This window comes from Gorilla gorilla, chromosome 9, assembly GCF_029281585.2.
Source record: "Gorilla gorilla gorilla isolate KB3781 chromosome 9, NHGRI_mGorGor1-v2.1_pri, whole genome shotgun sequence".
NCBI classification, from domain to species: Eukaryota; Metazoa; Chordata; class Mammalia; order Primates; family Hominidae; genus Gorilla; species Gorilla gorilla.
In genome coordinates this window covers 53,332,163-53,351,056 of record NC_073233.2, presented here as the reverse complement: position 1 = coordinate 53,351,056, position 18,894 = coordinate 53,332,163, and the positions used below count along the sequence as shown (strand labels likewise).

The 18,894-nt window shown below is 44.5% G+C and overlaps 1 protein-coding gene across 4 annotated transcripts in view; it reads right to left on the bottom strand.

The window, feature by feature from the left end:
- CSTPP1 (centriolar satellite-associated tubulin polyglutamylase complex regulator 1) overlaps positions 1 to 18,894 on the bottom strand; it is a 236,679-nt gene that overhangs the window by 203,378 nt on the left and 14,407 nt on the right. The window contains exon 2 of one of the 4 annotated variants that reach the window (XM_063711117.1): positions 12,721 to 12,910. The exons of the other annotated variants lie outside the window; for them this stretch is intronic. The gene's annotated coding sequence lies outside the window, so the exon portion shown is untranslated. The remainder of the gene's footprint in view (positions 1 to 12,720; positions 12,911 to 18,894) is intronic. 4 annotated transcript variants of the gene reach the window in all.

The window sequence follows — 18,894 nt, the reverse complement described above, 5'->3', positions numbered from 1 at the left end:
GGTAAAAGGTCCTTTTGTAGTGCACATAGACCTGTGAACTTTAATATAAAAGACTCTGAAAAGTTCACTGATGTAGTTTTAGATTTCACAATGCAACTAACCTGTAAGAAACTACTATTTCTCTAGTTTTGGTGAAATAAATACCTGAAAAGGCAATTTAAAATATTCCTGTTTTTTGAACTACGTATCTGTGTAAGGATAGACTTCCTTCATATTCTTCAACTAAAGCAACATTTTGTAACAGTCTGAATGCAAAATATGAGAATTCACCTGTCTTCTATTACTAAGCTAGAGATTAAAAAGATATGCAAAAGTGTAAAACAATGCTACTATTGTCACTAATTATTTTGGTTTTTAGAAAATATTTTTAATAAAAATGCTATTTAGGCCAGGCACGGTGGCTCATGCCTGTAATCCTAACACTTTGGGAGGCCCAGGCGGGCAGATCACTTTAGGTCAGGAGTTCGAGACCAGCCTGACCAACATGGCAAAACCCCATCTCTACTAAAAATACAAAAATTAGCTGGGCGTGGTGGCACATGCCTGTAATCCCAGCTACTCAGGAGGCTGAGGAAGAAGAATCGCTTGAACCCGGGAGGAGGAGGTAGAGTTACCCGAGATTGCACCACTGCATTCCAGCCTGAGCAACAGAGCCAGACTCTGTCTCCAAAAAAAAAAAAAAAAAAAAGCTGTTTGTGTTAATATGCTATAGGCTGATTATTGTTATTTTAAATGAATTAATGTTTAAATTTTCTGTTTTAAATTCAAATATAGTAACATTTTGAAAGTATTTTGAAAGTGGTCCACTTGTCCCATAGAACTGATGTTTATGGTTTCTTTGAATAAACATAGAAATTGACCCCCCCAGTCTTAAAATTTGTGCACTCACCTGTCATGATTACCTGTCCAACCATCTGCTTCCTACTAACCAATTCCTTTTCCTTAGCCCTCCCTAATTCCTGTTTTCCCACACACGGTTACATTTCTTCGCTGCTATAGAAACCCCCAATTTTAGTCAGTCCCGGGAGATGAATTTGGGACTGATCTCCCATGTCCTCAGCTTCAGCACCCGATTAAAGCCTTGTTCCCTGGCAATACTCGTAGTCTCAGTGATCAGCTTTCTGAGGGGCAAGCAATGGGACCTATACCAAACCCCTAGAGTTTCAGTAACAATTTGATAGATATATCCTACCTACAGCTCAATGAAATCCTCAATTATTTTTAAAAGTGTAAAGAGATCCTGAAACCAAAAAGTTTGAGAATTACAGTTCTAAGTAAACAAAACAGTCCGTATTAAGGCCCAGAGATAAGAGAAAGCACTGTGGGCCAGGCACGGTGGCTCACGCCTGTAATCCCAGCACTTTGGGAGGCCGAGGCGGGCGGATCACGAGGTCAGGAGATCAAAACCATCCTGGCTAACACAGTGAAACGCCGTCTCTACTAAAAATACAAAATATTAGTCAGGCGTGGAGTGGGGCGCCTATAGTCCCAGCTACTCGGGAGGCTAAGGCAGGAGAATGGCGTGAACCCGGGAAGCGGAGCTTCCAGTGAGCCGAAATCACGTCACTGCACTCCAGCCTGGGTGACAGAGTGAGACTCCATTTCAAAAAAAAAAAGAGAGAGAGAGAGAAGACACTGTGAATTCTGGAACTGTACATTGTTCAGCATAGCGAGAGAAAACAGTTTGATGGAAGAATTGTGCTAGACGGAGGGAAAAAAGCTGCCATATCACAAGGTTTGTATGCCATGCTTAACATGGGGAGTCAGTGAAAGATTTTAACCAGATCCAATTTAGGTTTTAGAAAGATAGCTCTGATAGAAATAAAGAGAAAGAACTGAAGGTAACGAGACCAGATAGAAAACTGCTGAGTCATCGAATAAAAACCTATACTTTTCCTTTTTCTTTGAGGGATAATAGGTTGTTATTTATTATTTTAATTATACATTTAAAAATAATGAATTAGGTGTTTTAGCATGATCAAGCAGTTATCTTTTCTAAATTTCCAAATTTCTTAAACTATGGTCTAGCTATGGTCTAGTAGTTGGTCATAGCTAGTTGGTCTAGCTATGACCAACTTCAAACAAACTACATTCGTTTCTAATATCTTTTTTTTTTTTTTGATACAGAGTCTCACTGTGTTGCCCAGGATGGAGTGCAATGGCGTGATCTCAGCTCACTGCAACCTTTATCTCCAGGGTTCAAACGATTCTCATGCCTCAGCCTCCCGAGTAGCTGGGATTACAGGTGTGTGCACCACACCCAGCTAATTTTTTTTGTATTTTTAGTGTAGACGGGTTTCACCATGTTGGCCAGGCTGGTCTCGAACTCCTGGCCTCATATGGTCTGCCCATCCAGGCCTCCTCGCGCCCGGCCCCTAATATCTTTTTTAAAATCTCTTTGTATCTTGCAGTTAAATATATCAGCTTAAATGTGTTTTCTTTTTTTCCCTCCAAAACCTCTGCTAAAATATCACTGAAGGGATTTTAAAAAGACTTAAACCCTACTACTTGATCATCTCAATAGATGTGGAAAAACTACTTGACAAAGTCTAACATCCTTTCATGGAAAAAAAAAAAATCTAAAACTAAAACTAAACAAACTAGGAATAAAAGGGAACTTCCTCAACCTGATAAAGAATATCTACAAAACCCCCCCAGTTAACATTGTACTTGATGGCAAAAGACAAAATGTGCTTTCCTCCTATCAGTAACAACACAAAGATGTCCACTTTTGCCAGTTTTATTCAATATTCTACTGCAGGTTCTAACCAGCACAATTAGGCAAGGAAAAAAAAAATAAAAGCATCCAGATTGGAAAGGATGACGTAAAATGATCTCTACTTGGAGATGACATTATCTGGTATAAAAAATCCTAAGAAATCTAAGAAACTATTAGAGCTAATATACTAGTTCAGCAATGTTGCAAGATACAAGATCATTTTTCCTTTTTGGACAGGGTCTCACTCCCATTGCCCAGGCTGGAGTGCAGTAATGTGAACACGGCTCCCTGCAGCCTCAGCTTCCTAGGTTCAGGTGATTCTCCCACCTTAGCCTCCTGAATAGCTGGGACTACAGGTGAGCACCATCAAGCCCAGGTAATTTTTTGTATTTTTAGTAGAGATGGGGTTTCACCATGTTGCCCAGGCTGGCACTATATTTCTATATATGAGCAATGAACAATTCAAAGGTGAAATAGAGAAAACAGTGCTAACTATGATAATATAAAAATGAAATACTTAAGAACACATTTAACAAAGAAGTATAAGACTTATACAATGAAAACTATAGAACACTGTTGAAAGAAATTAAAGGCCTAAATAATAGGAAAGACACTCCATGTTCGTAGGTTGTTAGACTTAATATTGTTAACATGGCACACTCCACAAACTGACCTACAATATCAATACAATCCCTATCAAAATCCCAGCTGGCTTTTTGGAGAGCAACTGACAAGCTGATCCTAAAATTCATAAGGAAATGCAAAAGACCCGGAATAACCAAAACAATCTCGAAAAAGAAGAACAAAGGCTCTCCCTCTCCCTCTCCCTCTCCCTCTCCCCCTCCCCCTCCCTCTCCCCTCTTTCCACGGTCTCCCTCTGATACCGAGCTGAAGCTGGACGGTACTGCTGCCATCTCAGCTCACTGCAACCTCCCTGCCTGATTCTCCTGCCTCAGCCTGCCGAGTGCCTGTGATTGCAGGCGCGCGCCACCACGCCTGACTGGTTTTCGTATTTTTTTGGTGGAGACGGGGTTTCGCTGTGTCGGCGGGGCTGGTCTCCAGCTCCTAACCGCGAGTGATCTGCCAGCCTCGGCCTCCCGAGGTGCCGGGATTGCAGACAGAGTCTCCTTCACTCAGTGCTCAATGGCGCCCAGGCTGGAGTGCAGTGGCGTGATCTCGGCTCGCTACAACCACCTCCCAGCCGCCTGCCTTGGCCTCCCAAAGTGCCGAGATTGCAGCCTCTGCCCAGCCGCCACCCCGTCTGGGAAGTGAGGAGCGTCTCTGCCTGGCCGCCCATCATCTGGGATGTGAGGAGCCCCTCTGCCTGGCTGCCCAGTCTGGAAAGTGAGGAGCGTCTCTGCCCGGCCGCCATCCCACCTGGGAAGTGAGGAGCGCCTCTTCCTGGCCGCCATCACATCCTGGAAGTGAGGAGCGTCTCTGCCTGGCCGCCCATCGTCTGAGATGTGGGGAGCACCTCTGCCCTGCCACCCCGTCCGGGATGTGAGGAGCGTCTCTGCCCGGCTGCCCCGTCTGAGAAGTGAGGAGACCCTCTGCCTGGCAACCGCCCCGTCTGAGAAGTGAGGAGCCCCTCCGCCCGGCAGCCGCCCCGTCTGGGAAGTGAGGAGCGTCTCCACCCGGCAGCCACCTCGTCCGGGAGGGAGGTGGGGGGGTCAGCCCCCTGCCCGGCCAGCCGCCCCGTCCGGGAGGGAGGTGGGGGGATCAGCCCCCGGCCAGGCCAGCCGCCCTGTCCGGGAGGTGAGGGGCGCCTCTGCCCGGCCGCCCCTACTGGGAAGTGAGGAGCCCCTCTGCCCGGCCAGCCGCTCCGTCCGGGAGGGAGGTGGGGGGGTCAGCCCCCCGCCCGGCCAGCCGCCCCGTCCGGGAGGGAGGTGGGGGGGTCAGCCCCCCGCCTGGCCAGCCGCCCCATCCGGGAGGTGAGGGGCACCTCTGCCCGGCCGCCCCTACTGGGAAGTGAGGAGCCCCTCTGCCCGGCCAGCCGCCCCGTCCAGGAGGGAGGTGGGGGGGGTCAGCCTCCTGCCCGGCCAGCCGCCCCGTCCGGGAGGTGAGGGGCGCCTCTGCCGGCCGCCCCTACTGGGAAGTGAGGAGCCCCTCTGCCCGGCCACCACCCCGTCTGGGAGGTGTACCCAACAGCTCATTGAGAATGGGCCATGATGACAATGGCGGTTTTGTGGAATAGAAAGGGGGGAAAGGTGGGGAAAAGATTGAGAAATCGGATGGTTGCCGTGTCTGTGTAGAAAGAGGTAGACATGGGAGACTTTTCATTTTGTTCTGTACTAAGAAAAATTCTTCTGCCTTGGGATCCTGTTGATCTGTGACCTTACCCCCAACCCTGTGCTCTCTGAAACATGTGCTGTATCCACTCAGGGTTGAATGGATTAAGGGCGGTGCAAGATGTGCTTTGTTAAACAGATGCTTGAAGGCAGCATGCTCGTTAAGAGTCATCACCACTCCCTAATCTCAAGTACCCAGGGACACAAACCCTGCGGAAGGCCAGGCCGCAGGGCCCTCTGCCTAGGAAAACCAGAGACCTTTGTTCACTTGTTTATCTGCTGACCTTCCCTCCACTATTGTCCTATGACCCTGCCAAATCCCCCTCTGTGAGAAACACCCAAGAATGATCAATAAAAAAATTAATTAATTAATTAATTAATTAAAAAAAAAAGAAGAACAAAGTTGTAGGATTCACATTCCCAATTTCAAAACTTATTCAAAGCTACAGTAACCAAGACTGTGTGGTACTGGCATAAGGCAGACATAGAAACCAATGAAATATAATTGAGAGTCTATAAATAAACCCTTATATTTTATAGCAAATTGATTTTTGACATAAGTGCCTGATATGGTTTGGCTGTGTCCCCACCCAAATCTCATCTTGAACTGTAGCTCCCATAATCCCCACGTGTCATGGAAGGGACCCAGTGGGGTAACTGAATCATGGGGGTGATTACCTCTATGCTGTTCTTGTGATAGTGAGAGAGTTCTCACAAGATCTGATGGTTTTATAAGGGACTTTTCCCCCTTTTGCTCAGCACTTCTCCTTGCTCCTGTCATGTGAAGGACGTGTTTGCTTCCTCTTCTGCCATGATTGTAAACTTCCTCAGGCCTCCCCAGCCATGCTGAACTGTGAATCAATTAAACCTTTTTCCTTTATAAATTATCCAGTCTTGGGTATGTCTTTATTAGAATGGACTAATACAGTGCCAAAAACACTCAATGGGGAAAGAACAGTCTTTTTTTTAAATGGTGCTGGGACAACTGGATACTCATATGTAAAAAAAATGATTTTGGACTCCTACCTCAAGCCATTTTAAAATGGATCAAAAACCTAAATGTAAAAGCTAATACTATAAAACTCTTAGAATAAAAAATAGGTACAAAGTTTTGTGAACTTGGTTTAGGTAACCATTTCTTAGATATAACACCTAAAGCATAAATATCCAAAGAAAAAATAAATTGGACTTCATCAAAATTAAAAACTGTACTACAAAGGACACTACCAAGAAAGTAAAAAGACAACCCACAAGATGGGAGAAAATATTTGCAAATCATATATCTATAAGGGTCTAGTATCCAGAATATGTAAAGACTGTTACAATTCAACAGTCCAGATCTGAACTGCCATCTTAACCTCAACCCAATTAAAAAGAGGCAAAAGATTTGAGTAGACATTTCTCCAAGAAGACAAACCCTTGGCCAAAAACACATGAAAAGACACTCAACATCATTAATCATTAGGGAAATGCAAAACAAACCCACAATGAGATACTACTTCACATGCACTAGGATGGCTATAATAAAGAAGACAACAACAAGTGTTGGAAAGGATATGGAGAAATTAGAACCCTCATATACGGCTGGTGGGTAAAATGGAGCAGCTGCTTTGAAAAAGTTTGGCAATCCTTTAAAAAGTTAAACATAGAGTTACCAAATGACCTAGAAATTCCACACCTAGGTATATGCTTAAAAGAAATGAAAAAAGATGTTCGAACAAAAACTTGTATACAGATGTTCACAGCAGTATTTTCATAAAATCCAAGTGGTGAAAATAATCCAAAGGTCCATCAGGTGATGAATGAATAAACAAAATGTGATGTACCCATACAATCAAAAAATATTATTTAGCCACAACCGGAATGAAGTGCTGAAATACCCTACAACAATTGATGAATCTTTTTTTTTTTTTTTTTTGAGACAGAGTTTCACTCTTGTTGCCCAGGCTGGAGTGCAGTGGCACGATCTTGGCTCACTGCAACCTCTGCCTACTGGATTCAAGCAGTTCTCCTGCCTCAGCCTCCTGAGTTGCTGAGATTACAGGCGCCCGCCACCATGCCTGGCTAATGTTTTGTATTTTTAGTAGAGACGGGGTTTCACCATGTTGGCCAGGCTGGTCTCGAACTCCTGACCTCAGGTCATCTACACACCTCGGCCTCCCAAAGTGCTGGGTGAGCCACCGAGCCCAGCAAACTTCGATGAATCTTAAAAACATTATGCTAGGTGAAAGAAGCCAGACACAATAAACCCCATATTGTATAATAATTATCATTTGTATGCAATATCTAGAATAGGCAAATTCATAGAGACAGAAATTAGATTAGTGGTTGCCAGGGGTTGCGGGGAAGGTAAAATGGGAGTGACTGCTAATTGATATGAAGTTTCTTTATGGGGTGATAAAAATGTTCTGCAATTATATCATGGTGGTAGTTACATAACCTTGTGAGTACACGAAAAAATGCCAGGCATTGTGGCGTCATGCATAGTATACTAAAAAATCTCACCTACACAGGAAACTGAGGCAAGAGAATCACTTGAGCCCAGGAGTTCAAGATCAGCCTGGGCAATATATTGAGACTCTGTGTCTTTCAAAAAATTATTTAGGCCCAGTGCAGTGGCTCACGCCTATAATCCCAGCACTTTGGAAAGCCAAGTTAGGCAGATTGCCTGAAGTCGGGTGTTCGAGATCAGCCTGGCCAGCATGGTGAAACGCTGTCTCTACTAAAAATACAAAAATTAGCCAGGTGTGGTGGCATGTTCCTGTAATCCCAGCTACTCGGGAAGCTAAGGCAGAAGAATTGCTTGAACCTGGGAGGTGGAGGTTGCAGTGAGCCGAAATCGCACCATTGCATTCCAGCCTGGGTTACAGAGAAAGACTCCATCTCAAAAAAAAAAAAAATTATTTAAACCCCACTGAATTGGTATGCTAAGCATATCTCAATAAAAGAAGACATAGATTTATAAAAATAGAGTTGAAGTTAAGATGGCAGCAGATAAGAAATGTTAAAAATTTTGGAAAATGGAAATTAGACACACAACTTATTGTATGAACAGAAAAAAAGCTAAAACTTAAGTGGCTATACTGAGAAAAGAGAACAAAAAACAAGCACACCCTCTTATACAACATCAGAAAGGCTTAGGAACAGTAGGTATCGGGTACCTCTAAAGCCGTGGGAGTAAGTAAAGGTAAAAATGGAAAATTGGGTTAAAAGTCTACATAAGAAGCAGTTATATTTCTAGATCCTCTTCCCAACCTTATATAGTAAAGTTACTACTCCTCATCCACCCAGGTTTAAAATTAACGGTTTATTCTCTATTGAGAAGTTGAATCAGAAGGATGTTGAACTTGGGAACACCAAGAATAGTTTGAAGACAGAGGTGCCCTACTAAAAACAGGAATATTACATAAAACTCTATATATTGATCTGTAAGACCCTTTCCTAAACAAGTAGCTTCAAAAACTTGAGAAAAGTCTGTATATGAAAAACACATTTAAAAACTAGAAAAAAAGAACTCAGGAGAAAAAGAAAATGTAGACAACATTCACGTGCAAAAAAAAAAAAACCCAATAAAACAACAACAAAAAAGAAACTCTACAATTAATATTCTCAGAAAGGCAAGATTAAATCTTATATTTAGGAATTCAACAAACTTTTTTAAATGGAGTAGAAATTTAAATCATCAAATCTACCAAAATTGATGAATTTTTTTATGTCAACTTGATTGGGCTAAGGTATGCCCAGATAGCTGGTAAAACATCATTTTGGTTGTGTTTGTGATAGACTTTCTGGCAGAGACTAGCATTTGAATGAGTCGATTGAATAAAGAAGATTCACCTTCACCAATGTGGGTGGGCACCATCTAACCCAATGAGGGCCCACACAGAACAAAAGGCAGAGGGGAAAGGCAAATTCTCCCTCTCATCTTGCCCTGGGACACCAAGGCTTCTGGTTCTCAGGCTTTCAGACTCTGGAACTTATACCAGCACACTGCTCCTCCTCACCCCTACCTTCTCAAGCCTATGAACTCAGACTGAACTACACCACTGGCTTTCCTGGTTCTCTACCTTGCAGGCACAAATGGTGGGACTTCTCAGCCTCCATAGTCATGTCAGCCAATTCCCATAATAAATCTATACAGCTGACCCTTTAACAAAGTGGGGCCTGGGTATAGTGGCTCACACTTGTAACCCCAGCACATTGGGAGGTCAAGGAGGGAGGAATGCTTGAACCCAGGAGTTCAAGACCAGCCTGGACAACATAGCGAGACTCTATCTCTATAAAAAGAAAAGAAAAAATATCCACATATAACTTTGGACTCCCCCAAAACATAACTATTAATAGCCAATATTTGACTGGCAGCATTACCAATAACATAAACAGTCAATTAGCACATATTTTGTATATGTATTATATACTGTATTCTTACAATAAAGTAAGCTAGGGGAAAGAAAATGTTAAGAAAATTATGGGGCCAGGCGTGGTGGCTCATGTCTGTAATCCCAACACTGTGGGAGGCCAAGGCAGGAGAATCACTTGAAGCCAGGAGTTCAAGACCAGCCTGGACAACAAAGCAAGATCCCATCTCTACAATAATAATAATTTAAAATTTAAAAAAAAGAAAATCACAAGGAAGAGAAAATATATTTACTATTCATTAAGTGGAAGTAGATCATTCATTATAAAGGTCTTCATCGTTGTTTTCACACTGAGTAGGCTGAGGAGGTAGAAATGGAGGGGGTTGATCTTACTGTCTCAGAGGTGGCAAAGAAAATCTGTGTATAAGTGGATCACACAATTCAAATCCATGTTGTTCAAGGGTCAGCTGTATATCTATATAGCTATGTATCTAGGTCTTTACATATCCTATTCAGTTTTTCTGGGGAACTCTGGCTAATACAATAGATATTTTTGATATTCAACAAAAGGATTGGAAAGGTTAAGGATATTCATATAACAAACAAAAATCAAAAAAGATAGAAAAGAGAAAACAAGAAAAATTAGAGCATAAATCCGTAAGTCCAATGTCTAAGTAACAACAGTTCCAGAGATAGAACAGAGATGAGACAATATTAAGCACATAATTCAAGAAAACTTCTCAGAACTGATATACATGAATTTCTACACTGAAAGGATCTCAAGACAATGAAAGAAGATCCACACCAATGTAAAACTACATGAAATATCACAAATCAGAATGGCATTAGATCACTCAATAGCAATACAGAAAGCTAAAAGATAGGGGAGAAATGCTTTAAAAATTCTAAGGGAAAATTATCTCCAACACAGAATTTTATACGTATCTAAACTATCAATCAAGGGTAAGGGTAGTATAAAGTCATTTTCATAAACAGAAGATTCCCTAAAATATTACTTTGCATGCACCCTTTCTCAGAAAGCTACTAGAGGATGCAATCTAATAAAAAGAAGGAACATGTAAGGAAAAAGGAAGACATAGGCTTTAGGAAATACGCACTAAAACTTACTTAAGCAAGACAAGTAATATCCATGTAAGGATGAAGAATGAAGTAATACCCATGATAAAGATGAAGGATTTAGAGAGCAACCAGGCCAGACTGAAGCAGGGGGACCAGTTAGATGAAGAAGTACTTCAGAAAAGTTATCTTGAAGAAAAGAAATTGAAACTGAGAGGATGCCTGATGTGTTTGAACTGACCTTAGGCTATAAAGTCTGGGGGACAAGTTCATAGAAAACCATGCACAAAAGGAAAGGCAATTATTAATTGCAGGAAAATGAAAAAAAATGTTCAAAAAGGAGAAATGTAATCATAGTATACTATATTATATATATTTTACATATATATGTTGTATACTATGTGTATATATATACATATATACTATGTATACGTGCATACATATGTATAATTTTCACAGTCATAATAAACACTGAATATTGATTTAACCAAAAATTATAATAATTTTGTTGGAAGACTAGGAAGAAGGGAAATTGAGTAGTATAAGAGACCTAAATCCTCATCTTCTATAATATAAAGTCATTAAATAATATCTAAAACTGAAAAATCAAGAAGAGCAATTTAAGCATGTTATTTTAAAGTACACAGCAAAAAAAAATTGTTTTTAATGCTGAAAAATTTGAAAATGGCCTCCTCGAAAAAGGGGGTTTCGTTTACATGCTGTGAGATCACCGCAAACCTACCTCACTGTGTTGAAACGGGACAAATACAATAGAACGCACTGGGTGGTGTGTGTCTGATCCTGGGTTCTTGTCTCCCCTAAATGCTGCCCCCCAAGTTACTGTATTTGTCTGGGCTTTGTAGGACTTCACTAAGTTGATTGCTAGGTGGCCTAGTTTGTGTAAATATAATGTATTGGTCTTCCTCCGTGTTCTTTGGGGGTTTTGTTTACAAACTTCTTTTTGTATTGAGAGAAAAATAGCCAAAGCATCTTTGACAGAAGGTTCTGCACCAGGCAAAAAGATCTGAAACATTAGTTTGGGGGGCCCTCTTCTTAAAGTGGGGATCTTGAACCATCCTTTCTTTTGTATTCCCCTTCCCCTATTACCTATTAGACCAGATCTTCTGTCCTAAAAACTTGTCTTCTACCCTGCCCTCTTTTCTGTTCACCCCCAAAAGAAAACTTACACACCCACACAGATACACATTTAATGCTTGGAGTGTCTCCACAACTCTTAAACGATGTATGCAAAAATCCTGAAGCTAGGAAAACCCTCCATCCCTTGTTCCCAACCTCCTAAGTCAAGACCATTACCATTTCTTTCCTTTTTTGGGGGGGCGGTGGATGGAGTCTTGCTCTGTCACCCAGGCTGGAGTGCAGTGGCATGATCGGCTCACTGCAGCCTCTGCCTCTTGGGTTCGGGCGATTCTCCTGCCTCAGCCTCCTGAGTAGCTGAGATTTCAGGCACCCGCCGCGCCCAGCTAATTTTTTTATTTTTAGTAGAGACGGGGTTTCGCTGTGTTGTCCAGGCTGGTCTGGAACTCCTGACCTCAGGTGATCTGCCCACCTTGGCTTCCCAGGGTACTAGGATTGCAGGCATAAGCCACCACGCTAGGCCGACCATTTCTTGATGTATTCATGCCAAACACTTAAGACACTGCTGTAGCCTGGGCGCAGTGGCTCACACCTGTAGTCCCAGCACTTTGGAGGCTGAGGCGGGCGAATCACAAGGTCAGGAGTTCAAAACCATCCTGGCCAACACGGTGAAACCCCGTCTCTGCTGAAATACAAAAAAATTAGCCGGGTGTGGTGGCGCATACCTGTGGTCCCGGCTATTCAGGAGGCTGAGGCGGGGGAATCGCTTTAACCTGGGAGGCGGAGGTTGCAGTGAGCTGAGATCGCACCACTGCACTCCAGCCTGGTTACAGAGCGAGACTCTGTCTCAAAAAAAAAAAAACAAAAAAACAAACAAAAAAAACCACACTACTGTATTTTGGATGGATCAAACCTACTTAATTTTAATTTCTAATCCTAAAGTAAAGAGATGCAATTGGGGGCCTTCCATGTAGAAAGTGGGGTCAGGAGGCCAAGAAAGGGAATATGAATGTATATCCAAGTCACTCATGAACTTTTATGCAGGTGCTAGAAACTTACGTCAAAGTGGCCACAAGATTGTTTAATAGGAGACGAACGAATGTAACTCCATGTTTACTGCTAGAAACCAAACCTTTGTGTAAAATCTTGAATTTATGGGGAGGGAGGGTAGGAAAGCCTGTACCTGTCTGGTTTTTTCCTGATCCTTTTCCCTCATTCCTGAACGGCAGGAGACTGAGCCCCTTTGGGCTTTGGTGACCCCATCACTGGGGTGTGTTTATTTGACGGTTGATTTTGCTGTACTGGGTACTTCCTTTCCCATTTTCTCATCATTTTCTAACACATGCTGACTCTTCCCTTCCCTTCTCCTTTCCCTGGGAAAATACAATGAATAAATAAAGACTTATTGGTACTCAAAAAAAGAAAAAAAAAAAGAAAGAAAATGGCCTCCTCTGAGGAGTGAGACTTCGGGGTGAGAAGGTTATGGTGTAGGGTACTGCTTTTTTTTTGTTATAACTCTTATAGACCCATTTGATTTTTAAAATTCTGTAGTTAAGAAACATAAACATCAAAAACTTTAAATCCAGCAATTCTTTGAACTTTCTTCAATGGAAGAAGTGGAGTTTTGCGCTCTCTGGATTCTCCCTCTTCTTTTTTATTTTATTTTTTATTTATTTTTTCAAAACAGAGTCTCACTGTGTTGCCCAGGCTGAAGTGCAGTGGTACGATCTCGGCTCACTGCCACCTCTGCCTCCGGGGTTCAAGCGATTCTCCTGCCTCAGCCTCCAGGGTAGCCAGAATTATAGGCACCTGCCATCATACCCAACCAAATTTTGTATTTTTAGTAGAAATGGGGTTTCACCATATCGGCCAGGCTGGTCTCGAACTCCTGACCTCAAGTGATCCACCAGCCTCAGCCTCCCAACGTGCTAGGATTACAGGCATAAGCCACTGCATCCAGCTGAATCCTCCCTTTTCTTATGCATTATTTGTGACATCATGTTTTCCTAAAAGAGTTTTTCAACTGTTTCTTCTAATTATCATTTTGTAATGCTTTTGTATTTTTTCTTTTACCAATTCCCATAGTCAACTTTGCTCCTGTTAGCATTCTTAGTTACTTCTTTTTTTAAAATGATTTATGCAGCCTTACTTCACATGCTTTAATGTAGCTCAGAATACTTGTACTTGGCCCTAGTCGAGCTATCTTTCTTCTTTCCCCCAGTAGCTAATACAAACTTTCTTTGCTCTCCTCAAGCCTTTTACTTCTGCTTCCCTAACTCTAAGAAGATAATCTTGATTCTTACTTCAAAGAAGAGGTCATCAGGTAAAGAACACCAATTTCTAGCTCCATTTCTAAGTTTAACCATGTCCTTCATCACCCTTACTTCCTACCTCTGTTGTTGTTCAAATATAATTATGCCATGTGAAGCGGTTTTAAGATCACCTTAAGACCTGATTTCTCACTTGGGAATTCTTCCTAATTGAGAAAATTCTTACTTATGAATTGCTTTCAAATATGGCAAAATGTCTGTCAATATTACATGTAATAATGAAAGTTGACATTATATTGTTTTATACATATATAATAAAACATCTATCCATAATTTAGGGTTGATAAATTTTTTTTGAGGTCTCAAATATTTTCAAAGATCCCATAACAGTTTGTAGGTTAGGCACCACACAAACAGTGCCTTCTGGATACATATGGTCCTGACTCCCAACTTCAAAATAGCCTTGCACCTCTGCCTTTGATCCTAAATTTCCTCGTACTTCTAAAAATGTTCCATCAAGTATTCATCATCCTTTCCTTCCCTTGGATCTTCCCTCTCTCCCTGTACAATGGTTCCTTTCCCTTCAGCCTAAAAACATACTCAAGTTTCTCCCATCTAAAAACTAAAAACAATAAACTCTCTCTTCCTCCTCTTGCTATCACCCCCTCTCCTCCTTTCCCTAATTGGTCAAACTTCTTGAAACGAATCTAGCCTATTCTCAACGCCTTCACCCTCCGATTTACTCTTCAATCCAGCAATATCAGGCATCTTGCCACACTACTCCATGAAAACCTCCCTTAATGCCACTAACAACCTGCCTTGCAGCCCATATCTTCTTTGACCTCTCTGAGGCATCTGGTATCATTGAACACTTCCTCCATCTTGAAACTCTCCACCCCCAGGTCCCCAGTGTCTGTGGCACTGCCTTTTTCTCACTCTCCTCCTAAATCTCTTACAAATCACTCTCCAGTCTAGGAAGATAAATATCTTTCTTTATTGTAAAACTAGCTCTCTGGAAACAAGATTTTGGTTTCTACAATGGGTCTCTAACTCTCAATAGAAAAATAAAATTATTTAGCAGCAAAGTTACCTCCAACGCCCAGCAACAAACCAATTATAAAGAACTAAAAATTCTAAAATTACATGTTCTCACTAAGGTGAACGACTCACTAGAGTATAGAGAGGAACTATTCTGATTATTGGAAATGTTTACAAAGGACAGGAAGTGACACAGAGAAATGACAGGCAACATAAAGTTAAGAAGGAAAATAATGCTCTCCCTCTCCCTCCGGTCTCCCTCTCCCTCTCTTTCCACGGTCTCCCTCTGATGCCGAGCCAAAGCTGGACGGTACTGCTGCCATCTCAGCTCACTGCAACCTCCCTGCCTGATTCTCCTGCCTCAGCCTGCCGAGTGCCTGTGATTGCAGGCGCGCGCCGCCACGCCTGACTGGTTTTCGTATTTTTTTGGTGGAGACGGGGTTTCGCTGTGTTGGCCGGGTTGGTCTCCAGCTCCTAACCGCGAGTGATCTGCCAGCCTCGGCCTCCCGAGGTGCCGGGATTGCAGAGGGAGTCTCGTTCACTCAGTGCTCAATGGCGCCCAGGCTGGAGTGCAGTGGCGTGATCTCGGCCCGCTACAACCTCCACCTCCCAGCCGCCTGCCTTGGCCTCCCAAAGTGCCGAGATTGCAGCCTCTGCCCAGCCGCCACCCCGTCTGGGAAGTGAGGAGCGTCTCCGCCTGGCCGCCCATCGTCTGGGATGTGAGGAGCCCCTCTGCCTGGCTGCCCAGTCTGGAAAGTGAGGAGCGTCTCTGCCCGGCCGCCATCCCATCTAGGAAGTGAGGAGCGCCTCTTCCCGGCCGCCATCACATCTGGGAAGTGAGGAGCGTCTCTGCCCGGCCGCCCATCGTCTGAGATGTGGGGAGCACCTTTGCCCTGCCGCCCCATCCGGGATGTGAGGAGCGTCTCTGCCCGGCCGCCCCGTCTGAGAAGTGAGGAGACCCTCTGCCCGGCAACCGCCCCGTCTGAGAAGTGAGGAGCCCCTCCGCCCGGCAGCCGCCCAGTCTGAGAAGTGAGGAGCCCCTCCGCCCAGCAGCCACCCCATCTGGGAAGTGAGGAGCGTCTCCGCCCGGCAGCCACCTCGTCCGGGAGGGAGGGGGGGTCAGCCCCCCGCCCGGCCAGCCGCCCCGTCCGGGAGGGAGGTGGGGGGGTCAGCCCCCCGCCCGGCCAGCCACCCCGTCCGGGAGGGAGGTGGGGGGATCAGCCCCCCGCCCGGCCAGCCGCCCTGTCCGGGAGGTGAGGGGCACCTCTGCCCGGCCGCCCCTACTGGGAAGTGAGGAGCCCTTCTGCCCGGCCAGCCGCTCCGTCCGGGAGGGAGGTGGGGGGGTCAGCCCCCCACCCGGCCAGCCGCCCCGTCCGAAAGGGAGGTGGGGGGGTCAGCCCCCCGCCCGGCCAGCCGCCCCGTCGGGAGGGAGGTGGGGGGGTTAGCCCCCCGCCCGGCCAGCCGCCCCGTCCGGGAGGTGAGGGGCGCCTCTGCCCGGCCGCCCCTACTGGGAAGTGAGGAGCCCCTCTGCCCGGCCAGCCGCTCCGTCCAGGAGGGAGGTGGGGGGTCAGCCCCCCGCCCGGCCAGCCGCCCCGTCCGGGAGGGAGGTGGGGGGGTCAGCCCCCCGCCCGGCCAGCCGCCCCGTCCGGGAGGGAGGTGGGGGGGTCAGCCCCCCGCCCGGCCAGCCGCCCCGTCCGGGAGGGAGGTGGGGGGGTCAGCCCCCCGCCCGGCCAGCCGCCCCATCCGGGAGGGAGGTGGGGGGGTCAGCCCCCCGCCCGGCCAGCCGCCCCGTCCGGGAGGTGAGGGGCGCCTCTGCCTGGCCGCCCCTACTGGGAAGTGAGGAGCCCCTCTGCCCGGCCACCACCCCGTCTGGGAGGTGTACCCAACAGCTCATTGAGAATGGGCCATGATGACAATGGCGGTTTTGTGGAATAGAAAGGGGGGAAAGGTGGGGAAAAGATTGAGAAATCGGATGGTTGCCGTGTCTGTGTAGAAAGAGGTAGACATGGGAGACTTTTCATTTTGTTCTGTACTAAGAAAAATTCTTCTGCCTTGGGATCCTGTTGATCTGTGACCTTACCCCCAACCCTGTGCTCTCTGAAACATGTGCTGTATCCACTCAGGGTTGAATGGATTAAGGGCGGTGCAAGATGTGCTTTGTTAAACAGATGCTTGAAGGCAGCATGCTCGTTAAGAGTCATCACCACTCCCTAATCTCAAGTACCCAGGGACACAAACCCTGCGGAAGGCCGCAGGGCCCTCTGCCTAGGAAAACCAGAGACCTTTGTTCACTTGTTTATCTGCTGACCTTCCCTCCACTATTGTCCTATGACCCTGCCAAATCCCTCTCTGTGAGAAACACCCAAGAATGATCAATAAAAAATAAAAAAAATAAAAAATAAAAAAAAAAGAAAGAAAATAATAACCATTGTAAAAAGGGAACAACTGAACTCAGAGACAGAGACCAGGGATAAAATAACTTTGTACTTCAAGAGGTAGAGGAGAAAAACCAAATACTGACCAGCACATCTATGCTTCACCTGTAAATAAGGGCAAGCAGCTACCAATAATACAACTTGCCTTGAGTAGGGTAGATGTCTCCACCGCATATACTAGGTATGACAGATTTTTGTTTGTGTACCACCAAAACTACACTGCCATTCTTCTTGCACACGACTGTCCATTAGACTAAAATTCCCTGCCTCGTTGGCAGTTAGCAGGGACCTTATTAAGTTCTCACCTATGAAATGTGAGCACAAGTGATGTTTGCATCTTCGGCTTCACTTGCTTAAAAGGTCCTTGCCCTGGATTCACTGCTTCCCCTTTTACTGGCTGGAAATGGCTACAATTGAGGCAGCCTTGGAAACCATGTGTTTCAGACAGAATGACTGCTCTGCTAGCTGAAATCCAATGATGACTTCCTAAAGCAGACCCTGCCTTTCACATCCTGGATTTGGATTAAGTAAGAAAGAAAGAAAGTGCTTCTTGTATGAGCCATTGCACTGGGAGGGAGGGGGAGTTAAGCGGTGCAGGTTTTTTGTTTTGTTTTGTTTTTATAACACCAGCTCAGCCCTCACCCTAATACCCTGAGAGATTAGGAGCACCAAACCACCTGAAGTGTCAAACAAACCTCAGTAGACCTCAACAGCTTACTGACTCAGTAGGAAACATTAGTCTGGAGAGAAGGGAATGGTAAGTACTGGTGTGGGAGCAGGGAGATGTCTTCTTATTAATTAATAGCTATAAATTAGAATTTAACACTGAGTGGCACCTAAAGCACTTAATTTCAAATTGGAAGAATTAGAATCAAATAACAGCTTCACTAACTGCTATCTATATAAATGGAAAATTTACTTAAGTTATTTGAGCCACCATTTCTTCTCATGCATAAAAAAAAATAACATCCATCTTCATGGGTAACTGTTATAACATATTTATAGCACAATATAATAAATTAGGTCTAAAATAATGACACTACCTCACCAAGAAAATGTTAAATTATCTTCTATATATTAAAACAATCTGGCAGGGTATGGTGGCTCACGTCTGTAATCTCAGCACTGTGGGAGGCCAAGGCGGGTGGATCACCTGAGCCCAGGAGTTCGAGACCAGCCTGGGCAACATAACAAACAAAGAATTTAAAAATTAGCTAGGCATGGTAGCACACTCCTATAGTCCCAGCTACCTGGGAGGCTGAGGTGGGAGGATCACCTGAGCTCAGGAGGTCGAGGCTACACTGAGCCATGATCATGCCACTGCACTTCAGCCTGGATGACAGAGTGAGACCTTGTCTCAAAAAAAAAAAAAAAAAAAAGAGTCTAAGGAATATATCATATATTCTGTAAAATTTTCTACTGAATTTAAGTTCTGACACTTAAATTTTTATTGAACTGAATGGGAAAGAAGGCTCTTAGAAATTACAAAACCTGAAAGAAAGTGGCTAACAATACTGGCTTTAGAGTCAGATAAACTTCATTCAAACTTCAGCTCTAGACATACTAGCTCAGTGACCTTGGACAAGTTATATAACTTAAATCCCAGTTTCCTCA